Here is a 16168-nt window from a genome sequence, read left to right as displayed (position 1 = left end):
AAGTAGCTTTCAGCGAGATGGTAGGAAGTGCAAGTTCCCCCTGTCTGTATGCATGAGCTCTGTCTCTTTAGCTCCTCCGCAGTCCTCTGCTGCAATGATCAGAGGGGAGAAGAGACGAGCCGAGGAAGGAGAGAAAAAAAAAAAAAAAAAAAAGAGGACCGAGGAAAAAATCTTTTCAAATAGCTCCCGTTTTCTGTCCGTCTCCCCTTTTCTGCTTAAGTTTCAAGCAGATCTGTCAACACGTTATTGTCCATTAGAAGCAATCACTGCCTTGTAATGTTTAAATCCATTCAAGCGAGTAATCATGCTTTCAGTGACGGATGCAAGAGAGAGAGAGAGAGAGAGAGAGAGAGAGGAAAAAAAGAAAAAAAAGAAGAGGATTTAAGAGGTGAACCCTGTTCATTATTTTCTTGTGTAACAGTATTCCTTGTCATCTCAATGGCTCATCTTGGTTAAGAAGCGGCTTGTATTCCCTGTCGCTCGCCGGTTTTGTTTCGTTTCCCCCTTCCTCTCCGGGTGTTTTCTCAGCCAGCTGGAAGAAACTGCTGAGGGCTGGTGCTGGTGTAGGCAGGCAGTGCAAGGGCGGTAAATGTGGGAAGCATAGGAGCGCGCAATCCCTTGCAGCAGACCAGTGCACTGACAGAGCATGCAGAAGCACCTTCTGTTCACTGAGTGTCGTAAGCCACTCACAATTCAGAGTTCTTGCTCTCTCTCTCTCTCTCTTGCTCTCTTTCCCTTGATCGCTTACTCGCTTGTTCATGCTGCTCCCCTCCTCTTCCTACCTCTCTCTCTCTCTCTCTCTCTCTCTCCCCTCTTCACTTTTCTCTTGCTGCTTTTTTTCTCTCTCCCCCCCCCCCCCCCTCTATGTGCCTGAGACATTTACATATTCAGAATGGGCTGGGCTTAACCCAGAAGCATTAATGACACCCACCCACCCTCTCTCTCTCTCTCTCTCTCTCTCTCTCTCTCTCTCTCTCTCTCTCTCTCTCTCTCTATCTCTCTCTCTCTCCCTTTCTCCCTCTCCCTCCCTCCCTCAATGACTGTAATAAATTGGGCGATGTTATGTGTGCCTCTTTTGACGCTGCTGTGAGAAAGCAGTTTTTTTTATTATTATTATTTCAGAGTTGCAAAATAACATGTGCCCATTAAACGAAAGGCTGTCCTATATAGTAGTTCAACCCCCTGAACCATTTTCTTGCACATAAACTAAGCATATATATATATATATAAAAAGCATATATATGTATAAATGTATGTGTATATATTTCTATATGTATGTGTATATATGTATATATATATATATATGTATATGTGTATATCTATATATATGTGTGTATATATATATATGTATATATATATATATATATATATATATATGTGTGTGTGTATCTATGTGTATATATATGTTTGTATATATATATATGTATATATATGTGTGTGTGTATATATATATGTATATATATATATATGTGTGTGTGTGTATATATATATGTATATATATATATACATATACATATATATATATATATATACACACACACATATATATGCTGGTAACATGTTTGGTAATCTTTAAGCACGTATTAACACCTTATTCTACATTATATTATTCTACCACATGAATTCATATTTTTCCTAAATAAGATATAATATATATATATATATGTGTATATATATGTGTATATATATATATATATATATATATACACATATATATGTATGTATATATGTATATATATATACATATATACATATTATATGTATATAATATTTACTAATAAAGGGCTAGTATACTACTTATATGCATGTTAGTAAGCTGAGTTAATGGTTAATATGTGTTCCTTAATCTAAAGTGTTACCATTTGATTTTATACTCTGTAATATACTGCAAACGGCTGAATCCGAATCTATTAATACTCACTGTTTAGCCGTCCCAAACATTCAGGATGACGTATAGTCAAGACTCGGAATATGACATTCCCTTATTCAATCAAACTGCCCTGAGGCCAGACATCCCATGCCATTGCTAATCATGCCTTAGCGATCCATTCAGAATACATTTGCAGTTGCTCACCACCACCATGGGATCAGCAGTGAAATATGATTTAAAAGTTACTTCTGAAGGCCCCTCTCTCATCTTGTTTTTCAGTGGAATTTGTCCTAGCTTTGTCATTGTTCCTCAGTGATTATCAAAGACATTGAGCTGTAACAATGCCTCCTCATGCCAGCCAATGTTTTTACCATCTGGTCTTTTTTTTTTTTTTTTTTTTTGTACACTGAGTGCACTGTCCTCAAGCATCCTGACGTGCCTCCACCTTCTTCTGAAGAAACTGAAGACAAAGTATCTCAGACGGTGTGTCGTAAGTGTGGAGTGGGGCTGCAGTGTCGACGTCAGTGTCTCAGCTGTCAAATCCGATATTCCACCAAATAAGGATTGCATCCCATAATTAAAAACCAAACCCATTGGAAAAGGAACTCTAAAATGTTTGTTATAACATATATTCAATGTGTTCATTAATTATGTATTATTATTTATTATTTGGCCTTTGTCCCATCTGCTAAAAAGGAGGGGGAGGTGTTGTTTGTGACTGGTAGCCAGCCACTAGGGGGCTGACTGCAGTATGTTAGTTTTTACGATTAGTCTCCAGCCAGTATAACTGCAGTTGTATGCGATTATTTATAATTTAAAGGGACAATATGTAGTATTTATGGGTTTATATAACCCAAAATCCACTTTTGTATACATATTATGTGCTCCTGCATTGTCTAGTCGCTGTATAATAGTTTTTGTTTCATTTTCGTAGTGTTTCAAAAAGTCATGTAAAAGAACACGGTCGCGGGCCGCGGTTGCATAGCCACTGTTAGCAGCGAGACGCCATGTTTCTGCCGGAGCCTGTAAGGACAAAGGCGAGAGAACAAAACAAGCGTCTCTTTAATTGTAGCGGAAGTCGCGCCTCCTCTCTCTCCGCTTCGTCTGCTACGGCCGCGGTAGCTCGTCCTCTCCCTCGCCTCACGAACCTCATCTGCTGACATGGAGAAAGACGACGAGGACGACATTTGACCAGCTGCGGATACCGTAGCGCTCAGGGAAGGGAGGGGGTGAGCAGAGCAGCAGGTCTTTGTTGTAAATTTCAGCCTCTCCTCTAGATGGCACTATAAACTACTTATTTCCCCTTTAACATATGTAACATATGGTCACCAAAACATCGATCCTATACTTGTTAAAGCGGTTGTTAAGAAATAAATACTAATGAATAAGCATAGTGGCTGCCATGTAAGCCAAAAGGAAGTCCAATTGCATAACCACTTTTCTTGGTTAATGTTAAATTTGTATTTGGAAAACATCTTGATTACTCTTCCAATTTCTCAGTTATTATTATTTTTGATATGGAGGTTTGACAGCGACGGAGATAAGCAAAAGCAAGGAAAATTGTCATCCTTGTGATCCGTACATCTTGAAGTGTACATCATCTCTGCTTTGTCTTTCGCTAGATCCCCTTTTAGCTGTAATGGATGGCGGTGCCATCAGCTAATGACTTGGTGCACTATAATGACTTGACACAGTGAACAGGAGATGAGAGTGTCCAGACCATCAGTTTTAAGACTTTAAGAGCTTTGGCGCTGTGCTTTGTAGTTAAAGTCAGCACAAGTGGGAGTCAAAGTATGCGACTGTGTGTGTGTGTGTGTGTGTGTGTGTGTGTGAGCGTGACGCTCGTGCCCCAACGGAACATATCATGGATGATAATCATACTCATTTTTGTTTCACATAAATAGCCTCTTAATGGCATTTTATTTCCCTTTTAGCTGCAATCATAGCCCGAGTTTGTGCCTCATATTACAAACAAACAATCAACAAATTAGCCACATGTATAATTAAAAAAAAACAAACAAAAAAAAACAATAATAATTGTAATTGTTGGAGGTTTCACCAAAAATATTTAGTCTGATTTGTTTTGCTCAGGGCATTTGCATAATGATTAAATGCTTGTGAGTAACCCCTTTTTGACCTTAGCATATTTAATGATACTTTTGTACGAATGGAAATTGAAAATGTTCTATTCAGCTGCTGATGGTGGTGGTGGTGTTCATTTTAGTTTGCTCTTTGTGATTATTCAGTCTCAAAAAGGAATTGAATGCAATTACTAAAATGCAATGCTATTTCCTCTGGTGTCCACTGCATAATAAGGAGATTTAGATCAAAAATATTGCAGTTTGGGATCGAGCGCTGGAATAAGACGTCTGTGTGATTACAGACAGAGTATTAAAATATGTATTAAATTTATTAAATGGTACTGTGTGAATCCAACAAAACGAGGCAGGCGACTAATTGCTAAATGTAAAGATATGAGATGAAGAGTACATACATTAAGTGGTCAGAGAGTTCAAATTACCAACTCATTGTTTTTACATTTTCCATGCCATAATTCTATTATATTATTAGCAACTGAGGGTGAATTAGGAACATTGTGTATGAAATGTTATTCATTCCTGATTCCCTATAGAATATAGAAAATAATACTTAGGCAAGCTGGGTTAAACAAAACAGTAAGCGATACCATCATGATATTCAGTGGAGCATGAGACTGGGTAAGAATTGACTTTTGCTCTCGGCTACAACCAAAAGCATGTTTTTGTGTGCTTCAGAATCAGTATACAGTCAAATTATATTGAATTCCATCATCACAGTTTGCCCACGTTTTGCAGGGGGAAAAAAAGCTGAATTAAAGTTTATCTTGACTTACGAACAATTAATACAGAAGTAGGACAAGCCTGATACATGCGGCGTCACATGTGCAATTGTGCAGATAGGTAAAGTAAGCCTTAAAAAAATAAAGACTTGGATAAATACATCTTGATTTGGTGATTGATTGTGGCTCTCTGTAGGAACTAAAGCAAACACCTGACCTGATGACTCAGGATAAGGTCACCATCTGCAGTGCAAGAAAATAGATAAATAAATAATGATTGCAGGAAAGAAAATTAAAAAAAAATTAAAAAAATTGACAGTCTTTGAGTGGCTGCCAAACTTTTGCAAATGTGGCCAAAGAGGCCATGCATTGTAAGTCTCAGTTGTTCAGAGATGGTCGATCCATCAAGTCCAGCTCAGGGGGTTGGGGGAGACTTCCACTGGAGGAGAATCAACAATCTACAACTTCTGGCCAACAGAGTGACAAATATTGTTATTCAAAGTTTTGTACTGACGTACTGTTGGCCCCTGCCACCCCAAAGATAGCAATTACAGGATCTGGGCTTGATTGCCAATTGGAAGACAAAGACGTCTGCTCGAGTTTTGAAGATGAAATTCCAGTAAGTGGACAAGCAAGGACAATGCCAGAATGAGTGTTGCTAAGGGAGAGTGTGAGAACGCTTAAAGCGGTTACAGGTAGTTGTCTACATCAGGAGTTTTACTTTTGGGAAGTGAAGGCGATTCAACACCTTAAATTGAATTACTCCAAGCCGGGGCACATATTGAGACAGATTGCACCCCCTCCAGGGCTGCTCCACACTGTTCTGGTGAGATCTTAATTCTTAGGGTCGTAGGATTTTTTTTTGTATTAGTATTGAAATAGTACAGAGCCCCCGAAGTGACATGAGAAAAAAAAAAAAAAAAAAATTGAAATATCAATTTCAAAGTCGAGATCTCAAGATTCCAAAAAAATATGAAAAAAAAAAATTGGAATTTTTTTTTCATCAATCTTGACTTTGAATTTCGAGATTTAATTTTTTTTTTTTTTTCTCTCATGTCACTTCGGGGGCTCTGTACCGTAGAATAGATCTGAATAAAAAATAAAAACTTCAGAATGTTCGTCTCAACAGCATTGAGCAAGTTCACTGGAGGTACGCTCAAGTATTAATGTAATTTTAAGTGCAATTAGATTTCATATTTACAGTACAAACTGAAGCCTGGATCATACTCTGCCAAGCTGCACTTTATATCTGCTATGAGATAGTAAGGGATGCACATCTCTACAATTTGCCGCAGATTCAGTCATATTTGCCATGCAATGTGTTTGGCAATTTTCAACTGTTGGACTTGGACTAAGACATGTTGATCTCCTTTTCTTCAGGCGACAGAAATTCAAAATCTCTATTTCCTCAATTATATCGACAGCTTCATCATATCCATTAATGGCGCAAACAAAGAAAAAGTGGCAGAGACATGTCGGGGTGGTGTGATGTCCCTGGTGTCTCTCTTATTCCCCTTTACACTTGGTCTGTATCCATATAGCGCTTTTTTTTTCTCACCGTCTTGATGAGTTTTGCCATTCACCAGTGACCCATTTGTCAACTAAACACTTTTTTTGCTCCTGAATTTAAAGCATCATAGTTAAATGTTTTATGAATTGCCATCCATGCTTTCAGGAGTGCTCCTTTCCATCCGGTTGCATTAAAGCGATGTGTACCTGTGACCTCGCTGTTGCCTTGAAACACGGTGGCCTTCTGTTTCACTGACTCAGTGTTTTGTGCCCATTCCAAATTCTCCTCACTATTTGTAGCACTGTTTTCATTCAACTCAACATAGTGTCTTATTTAGTTTCCAGGTTGTTGGCTGGAACCCCCCCCCCCCCCCCCCACGTGTGACACTAACGCCCACTGCCGCTCTAATGCGGTAAAAGCTTTAACGAGAACCGCATACGCTATTGCGTGCCTCGAATGAAACGAAGTGTACTTGTGATACAGATCAACAGCACAAATTGTAAGATGAAAAAACAACAAAAAAAACAATATCTTGCAGCGGTCTGTTTGTAAAGCACACAGAACGAGAGAAAAAAATATATCGCAGTGGATGGATACATGGGTTTCAATTACTCCCAGGTATGTCAGATGTGAGGTGTTAACAATAACATTCCCAGTGTCGGACAGGCTTTTACACAGAAACAAGATCAAAATACTTCACCCGACACCACAGTTGACGGCTACTTCCGCTGCCAATTCTTCACTCGCATTTGGCAGGTTGTTACATTTGTTTTCTGCGTCCAGTATTTAATTCGATTGCATGTTTCTCAATGTTGACTCGGCGTATATCTTTTTGCAGCCGTGTTCTGGCCGCTATGTGGTTTTTGCTTCAGAGGCTACATCAAAACCCCTGCCCCGTGAATAGGTTGTGTGTGTGTGTGTGTGTGTGTGTGTGTGCCAAAGGAACTTTGTTCTGCTGTCAGATGATGCAGAAATCCCACTGAGAGCCACCAACGCCCATTTCAAAATCGAGCTCTCTGAAGCGGTATGTCCTCACTTTTTTTTTTGATAGTCCTGACTACTCTTGCCTGTTGCCTCATTCGGAGCCAAACAAGGCTCCACATCCTTCATATGTCCACTAACCTTTCTCATGTTGGGATGAAGCGGAGCAGAACACAGTGAACAGAGGAGTCTCTGATGCAAAAGCCTGAAACTTGTGTAGATTTGACTGAAAATGACGTGCGCCTTTACCCCTTGTATCACTGCAAGGTGAGCTCGACAACCTAAAAATCTACATCCATTCTGGGTGTCTTAAAGCTCACATAGAGTGGTCCTGTTGCACATATATGTTAGTTATGGAGGTCTACTTACATACATTAACTTGTTTTTATGCTCAAAAACCTCGTAGTTGCTGTAAACGAGCAGATAGAAATCCTCTTTTCTGACGATGTTCCCCAGCTGCGATATTTCAGACTCAACTCTCACACCCAGAAGACAGAGTGTGTTGTGATTGTCCAGCCAGAGTAGAGGCTTCGCACCTGTCTTGTGATTGGCCAATACCCGGAAGTGACATATTCGGCACACCCGCTCTCAGAAGCGCAGCTCCCCCCTCTGGAACGGTGGATGCACTGCTACTTATAAAAACATTGTTTTAACAATGTTTAAAAATAGTTTCTTCACGACTCCCAGCCTTATGACTTTAACCCAGAGTCAGAAGACACTGTCGCTCGTGAAACACCTCCACAACGGACGTTGTTCTTCTTCTGCGGTTCGATGTACGCAACCGGATGTGCCCGGACTAGTGCCCGGAGCAGTTCAGACTGTAGTTTTGCACTACAACACATACATTTTTCCGTCTGATTTGACCAATTTTCATCACTACTGTTCATTTTTCAGAAGCAGACAGTTTGAAAACACGAGATTAAGATGAAAGGTCAGGTGTGAAATGTGATGTGAGGAACCTCTCTGTCGCCTCTCTCTGTCACAGGTGCTAACTGGAGCTCGTCCTTTGTGAAAGTTTCACCTTGGCGGTAATTACTTGCGCTGCGTCTGAACAAAAAATGTGTTAGTATGCATTACAAGTCACGATCATTCCTTTTTTTTTGGGTGGTGGGGGGGGGGGCCCTTTTTTTCTGACAAATGCACAGTACTATCTGCCAGACTTCAAAATGACATTCACATTTGTTGCTGTAAAATGTCAGGTGATAAATGATGCCTCCACTGCACCAGGAAAGGAGACATGCCCCTTGTCATAGGCCCTTTTTTTTGGAAAGAGCTTTTTTGTCACTTTTTTGGAAGCACAGCACGGATGCAAATAATAAAAATTAATGTCTGACATTCAGTTTAACAGTCCTGATATTTTACATGGTTGTTTGCCGTCACCGTGCCACGACTTACTGATATACAAAACACCTTCACTGCTCCTATTAAAACAAGTCTGTATTGTATGGGGTTATTGTAAACACGGACCCTGGCCCTTGTGTCTTGGGCGAAGTGGCCTTTTTATAAGCAGCGGATAACCTTTGTTTTGATCATCGAGAGTCTGCAAAAAAAGCATTCAGGACACAAATGACCGACATGTTCTCAAAGCGATGTGTGCCTGCACGAAACACCAGCGTGTGAAAACTTAAAAGGGAAGTCTGTACTCTGTTTATAAAGGATTGTCCCTCACAAAGTGAGAAAAAACCTGAATGTCTGTCGTGTTCCTGTTCTTGCACATGGCACATTATGATAACATGCTCACAGACGCCTTTCTTACAAAACCTGAGATGTAGGGTGTAATTTCTCCTGGCTCTTCAAAGGCAACATCGCGGCGTAAACACTCACGAAGAGACGACGGCGGACATTGTGTGATAGGCAGGCTACACGCGTTGGGCGTGTCACTAGTTTATCGCAGGGAAAAACAGGAACCCATCCACACTTACATTAACACTTTTCTCCAATTAGACTACCACAAAGACTCAGGGAGGACATCAAACGGCCAAAGCCCTAGTTAACCAGGGTAGAAAGCCCGAACATAATTGTAGGGAGGTGACAATGTCAACCAATGAACCACCTGGCTGCAGCTGGTACGCGATTTTCCATTATTCAGGTTGAATATATAGAGTCCTCTGTTTCACAGTAAAGAAAGCAGATCATTTTGTGATTTCTGCTTTTGTGTTCGAGTGCAACTCGTATTGTTTACACTGCAGATTGTTTTTGCTCGTACACAATCACAAAAACAAAGAAAGATTAAAGCCGAATCGAAACTATTGACTCTTTTTTCCGATTGCTGCCATTATGCATTAATGTAATTTTTTTTCCTTGCTTGTGTGTGTTTTCCAGTAATTTTGCACCTGAAATCAACCCATAAACACGTTGACAAATATCTAAACCCTTAATGTTGGGGGTGCTTTCCTAATTTCCATGCTGTGCATTTCCCCTTTGTTTTCTTTTGCCAACAACTTACAACTTAGTCATTTCACATTGTCTAGTGAAAACGATAATTGCATTCCGTAGGGGCCGCATTTTCAGTCTTTTATAACCTGAGTGATGAAGGTACTGGCTTCTCTAACTTCTGGCATCACTCTGTTATTTTTTTTTTCTAAAAGTTGCTTCGAGCAGAAACCGGATATCAACATTACTCATTGTCATTCTTCTATCAGCTATACTGTCTGTTGCAGCTGCGAAAGCCTGCACCGGAGACTTGTCTACCAAATGGACCATGCATAATTAAGATGGTAACCCCACAGCAGAGATGTGACCCCGTCGGAGCATTAAAAAATAAGGCCCAGAACAGCCCAGGGATACACTTCACTGTCCTTGCGATGCACCCAAGACCCTGTTATTCAGCTCCCTAAATATTATTCCCAAACAGAGTCCAATAAAAATATAATTTATACATTTGTCATTTTGTGATTTATATATAATACATACATTGTTGATTTAAAAAATAAACTTCCAAAACAACCCTTTTATTATTTAACCCTTTAACACTGGGCGTATTTGCAGACGACACGTTTGCATCACCATAGTTACGCGATGGTTTGTGCTATCGGAAGAATTCCAACGGTTTCTGAAAAGCGGAGAATTTGCGCGTCAAAGCCAACGTGTTCCCGTTGCTGAAATTCCACTTTGTACTTTTTCAGAAAGCCGGAGAGGAGAGAGTTGGGAAAAACACCTGTACATAGTTAGTTATTTGTTGGCCTTTGGACAATTTAAAGGTGCCATATGTAAGAATGTGGCCAAAAACGGTTACTACATTCAAATTCAAAAATACCGACGTCTTTTAGGTTTCGTTTTCTGACGTAACTGGCAACCCGTGGTTGCTCGGCAGCGGAGACTCTACTGACTGCAATGAGTTGGTAGACGGCGGTAGGTGGCGCCACATGCCAAAAACATGATTTCAAAACATAAACATGATTTGCAGTCTGCAAAATACTTTTTTTAATGCAAATATTTTTGCTGTACTGTTGTTGTTGGTGAGTTAAGTTTGTTATATGAACATTATTCCTGAGTCTCTGTGACATATTAGGAGGATTTTATGGCCAGTTGCTTTAGATTTATTACATAATGCACCTTTAACAGTTCTAATAACTGCCAGATATTGAAAGTTATTCTGAAAAAAATGGTCAAAATCAGTTACTTATTTTCTGGAAATAAAGGGTTAAGCTTGCAGCTTTTTATTCAGAAAATCAATTCTATAGTGACTGTGGAGATGCGTGATCTCTCTAGTTTTCTGTAGAGCACTTAACGATTTAACGAAACAGATATGATGATCATTTAACACGGGCATCATTGACGCACATTTCTATGATACAGATGAGCTCTTGCTGCGTTTTTTTTGTCATGTAGCATATGTAAATAAGATGCACCAGGCAGTCGCCCCCTTTTAATAGGCCAAGATATAAATTAGGCTGTGTCGAATAAGGAACTGATGCAGCATGTCCTTGTTTCCAGAGCTGAATCAATTTATCAGTCCATGATCAAATCAGTGCTTATTTAGGTGTTGTGCGACAGTTTAATAAATCAAGACGTGGAGAGGTTCATGTGTCTTTGCCGGGTGTGTTTAAATCTGCGCCGTTACCGCAACACTTTGATGAATGACGGCCAATATTTTTTTTCAAGGATGGTTGTCATTTTCATTTCCTGGTAAAAAAAAAATGCAGGTTGGACACAAGCAGCTGTTAGCATTGTGAGAATACAGTTTGCTTAAGTCAGCTTAAGGAAGAGAATATATGTCCCCTTTTGAAAAGACATCAATCCTCAAACACCCACTGTGACACTAAGTCCTATCCCCTGATCCATCCTCGCACAGTGCACTTACATTACGTCCAGATATTCGGTGGCTTTATGGTGCCCGGCTAATAGCAGAAACGACTCTGTCTGAGACCTGTGGTGTTGCGTGGCTGGACTGACAAAGCCTACATGAAAGGATGGGCGGGGGGGGAGGGGGGGGGGCATAATCATTTACCAGTTCAGCCAGCTCCAGCAGTCTTTGAAGTCGTGGCACCATGGATCATTATAGCAAGTAAACACACTGGTGTCTTCCCCCTGTATATTATCAGCGCGGTTTGTGTGCAACAGCAGCCGTCTCTATAGTGGCCTCAGCCACAACAGGCAGGAGGTATACTGGTGTTATCGCGCTATCATTAGCATGTTTTTTATGTGATCCGCTCATAGCTCTGTTTCACTGTCAGACTTTGTTTTATTTCCTCCCTCTCTCTCTCGCTCTCTCTCTCTTTTCCCAAACCACCCTAATCCCTGATTAGCACCACCTACACACAGCAACTTACCCACCAGAGCAGCTTGAGTCATCGTTATCCTGGTTTACAAAAAAAAAACACACATATATCATTCTCAATACCCATCAGTCTCCCCTGACAGTTGCCGCCGTCGCACTGATAGCGAAAGGCTGGGAGCTGTACACATACATGTTTGGTTTTTATGTGAATTTATCAGTTCGGGTGCACCTGTGCAACGAACTGCTCGAGTGTGAAACACGGAATGAGACGGAAATTTGTCAGTGTCTGAAAACTCAGTTCAGGTTTGTCTAGCTGTACCTCACTGATTTGTAATCATCTCTGCTGCATAACAGCTGCACTTAATAATCACTATTTGACACATAGGCGAGACACTATCTATCTATCTATCTATCTATCTATATATATATATACGTTGTTTGAAGGTGCCTGCCATGGTTTTCTATTAAAAAATGAAAAGCACTTGAGAATTGACCCTCACGGGGACCGACGATGTCTCTCTATACCGCACAGAAATCCTGTCATTTGTGAAAGTGCGTCGTCCAAAGGCCACATTATACTTCTCCGACTGCGTAACCACGGAGACCCCTCGAGCCCTCATACTTCTGCGTCGTGGTAACGGATTACGCGCTGCAATTTCCCGCCCGATCGGTAGGGGTCGCTACGCAAGGTTGTTGTGCTTCTGGCTACAGTGAGCAATGGCTTCCGAGAGAGAGAAAGACTGTTGTTGTTGTTGAAACAGTGGCCGTTTCTCACTTTTCTGTGTCACGGAACACAGTTTTAAGATCATTTGAGGCGAGAAATTGGCCGTTTAGAGTCTAAACATGTGCTGTGTGTATTAAGATATGACATATTTATAGTTTGGCAGCAGCGACGTTGTCGGCGGTGATCAGCTCCGCCTCTGTGGACGCTTGGTGCGCACTGTGAACCGGCACAGAGCAGCGTTAGCTCGGGCCTGTCCTGAGGACCAATCGCAGCCCGTGCCGTCTCCGCTGTCCCTTGACGGAGTGACGGACACTTAAAACATATTTTGTGCACCTCCGAGAGGCTCTGCATGACCTATGTAGAGAACTTTACGCAGGAGTATAAATTGGGCTTAAGTGCGTCGTCTAATGGGGTGGGAGTGATGCAATGCAGAAATGTGAAAAAAAAAAAATGATGATGAAATGGGATTATGTCTGCTGCTTAAGAATGACTTCTCGAAGCAGGGTTGACCACCGAGTCCCCTGTTACATGTGTTTCATCATTGTCTGTAGCGTTTCTATTCCAGTGCAGCTCGACTCTTTTCAGAAAACAGCACCCAAATACAGCAGTGTCATGTTTGTGTAGGCATGTAAAGGAAAGAGTGTGTGTGTGTGTGTGTGTGTGTGTGTGTGTGTGTGTGTGTGTGTGTGTGTGTGTGTGTGTGTGTGTGTGTGTGTGTGTGTGTGTGTGTGTGTGTGTGTGTGTGTGTGTGTGTGTGTGTGTGTGTGTGTGTGTGTGTGTGTGATGAATCCAGTGTTTTGTCTTTTTTCTTCGTTCTGCAGTGAAACAAAAGTACATCAATGATACTCAAACCTTCTCACCCCTCTGACTATATTTTTTCTTTTTTTTTTTACCACAGTTCTGTTCCTCGCAGACACCACAACACTCTCTTATTTTCTCACCCTCTCTAACCTATTCTCATCCTCTCCATCTCTTCTCTTCTCCTCTGCTGCCCCTCCCTTAGTCCCTCCCTCACAAGCTACTTGCTATTCAGTGCAGGGAGGCAGCAGGCAGCATTGCTCTAGCTCCCCATTCTGCTGCTGCTGCAGGGCTAGACTTTTTTTTTTTTTTTTTTTTTCATCCCCTGCTCTCTCTCTCTGTCTGTCTGATAACTAGACATTTGCCTCACTTTTTTCTTATTCTCCTGAAACTGCGTACCTAAAAACAGTGACTTACTGCCCCGACATGCAACAAATGTCACTCTCGCTGTTCTCTTCATGCTTCTAATGTTAAATATAGTCTTTATTGTATTATTTTTTTTTTTTTCACCAAACACTCCATAGACACACATGCATTAATAAGACCATACTAGGGGCAGATTTCCAACAATTTTTGAATTATTGAGACATTACAAGTAGGGCTAAAAACTGGCATGTGGGAATTGCACAGACTATCATATATGGGAATTAAACATTGCTTTTCTGGGGGGGGTTTTTTCTGACTTTTTTTATTCCTGCCTTTCTTGCCAGTAGACAAACCTGACCTGTCCTTAGTCCTGACTCACCTGCCTAACTGTTCCCATTTTACAAATCCCATTTTGTTAATCCACCAGGTCATGGTCTCGGTGACTTTTCTGACTGCCGTAACATATGCCCTTATTACGTCTGAAATCATAAGTGTGCCTCCTGTGTGCTTAAGTTTCTGCTTATTTTTTTGGTCAGTTTGCGCCAATCCTTCTGTCTCTGCTGCTACAGCTTTCACTTTTGTGCTTGCCTTACGCAGACCACTTTACGCAGGAGTATAAATCGACACAGAGCTTGTCGGATAGCCTCTGCGTCGTCTCCGACTGCACTAAATATTTTTTAAGTGTCTGTCACTCCGTCAAGGGACAACGGAGACGGCAAGAGCTGCTCTGTGCCGGCTCACAGTGCGCACCGAGCGTCCACAGAGGCGGGCGCTGATCACCGCCGACAACGTCGCTGCCAAACTATAAATACGTCATATCTTAATACACACAGCACATGTTTAGACTCTAAATGGCCAATTTCTCGCCTCTTATTATCTTAAAACTGCGTTCCGTGACACAGAAAAGTGAGAAACGGCCACCGTTTCAACAACAACAGTCTTTCTCTCTCGGACGCCATTGCTCACTGTAGCCAGAAGCACAACAACCTTGCGTAGCGACCCCTACTGATCGGGCGGGAAATGGCAGAAGTATGAAGGCTCGAGGGGTCTCCGTGGTTACGCAGTCGGATAACGCATTACGCAGTCGACAGAGAAGTATAATGTGGCCTTACTGTCTCCTTTCACTCATGTTCCATTTAGGTATTTGTCCACATGGTGGAATGGACACTGTTATGTAGACCTTTATCTTGCCCAGCTGCTTGTATAGGGGATGAGCTGATGTGGTATTCGGTATCAGTCCAATACTGGTTCAAAATCATTGGATGTGATAATGTAAAAAAGAAAAAAATGTGAAATCCTATACCATCCAAACAAACAAAGTATAGGTGTAAAAACAGATATTTGCCACCAACATCATGTTGCCTGGGTATGTGTGATAATGTGACCTACTGCATGTGGACTACAAGACAAGACAAGTGTCATCGGACTGAGATATGTATCAGTCGATACTCAAGCCTGTGACACAGTTTGTGTTAAGCCATTACTATGTGTTAAAAAACAAACAAACGATCAAACATTTGAAAGCATGGAGGACGCAGCTCATTCACTACTGCCGTCCCAAGTAAAGGAACATTCACCCTAGAAATAGAATCACTGAGTTAAATATACTTTTCATAGCACATCGGTTTATTCATCTTTGCTAATGTTGATGATTAAAGGCATCGGCGTATCTAGAACCATGCATCCATGCGCACAGGGTGTTAATTCTTGACTTTCATCCTAAACATACTGCTCATTTTATACTTACGATGTGCTCGATAGCGAGCCAGATGCTTCCTCTCATCCACAGCCTGCTTGACCACAGATGCTAATAGCCACTGACAGGCCCACAGTCTAAACATGAGCCAGTGTAATGAGAGGAATAAGCAAACAGCATCAGCCATTAAACATAAGAGAGCGTGTGCCAGAAGGCACTCTGACTCCTCCTCAGGCTGTGCCGTTCTCGGCTGCATTAACTCTAAATGACAGGAGACTGCCAGACTCAAACACCAGTGTTATAGATACCACAAGCAGCCACGTGAGAGACGGAAAGACACATGAAGCACTTGGGGTGTTGTAAATGAACTTGTTTTCTTCAGGCACTGCGCAGGAGCTGCGGGTAATCGTTAGCTGTGTCTCAATTCTCGGGCAGCCTCCCTCAGAGTGTGAATATGAAGGCTGATTGCATCACAATGCAGCAACGCGGCTGTCCCATCTCAAAATGCTCCTCCAAATTGGTCTTTCACCTGCTGGTGGATCTCCCATGGCTCAGCACTATCCTCAGATTCACTGTGGTGCCAGAAAAAATAATGCTTTGAAAAGAGACAAGCTCCTTTCAGACAATGCACTAAACTTTAGAGATTATTGGGACATCCTGCAAAGGGGCTGTATTTTTTGCATAA

General features: G+C 41.5%; 1 protein-coding gene across 2 annotated transcripts in view; it reads left to right on the top strand.

Annotated features, from left to right (window-relative positions):
- Positions 1–16168, top strand: part of ctnna2 (catenin (cadherin-associated protein), alpha 2) — a 262995-nt gene that overhangs the window by 151041 nt on the left and 95786 nt on the right. The gene's annotated exons all lie outside the window — the stretch shown is intronic.

Source organism: Microchirus variegatus (assembly GCF_963457635.1).
Source record: "Microchirus variegatus genome assembly, chromosome: 23".
Classification (NCBI taxonomy): domain Eukaryota; kingdom Metazoa; phylum Chordata; class Actinopteri; order Pleuronectiformes; family Soleidae; genus Microchirus; species Microchirus variegatus.
The sequence above is the reverse complement of the archived record's forward strand: the minus strand, read 5'-3'. Positions and strand labels throughout refer to the sequence as shown.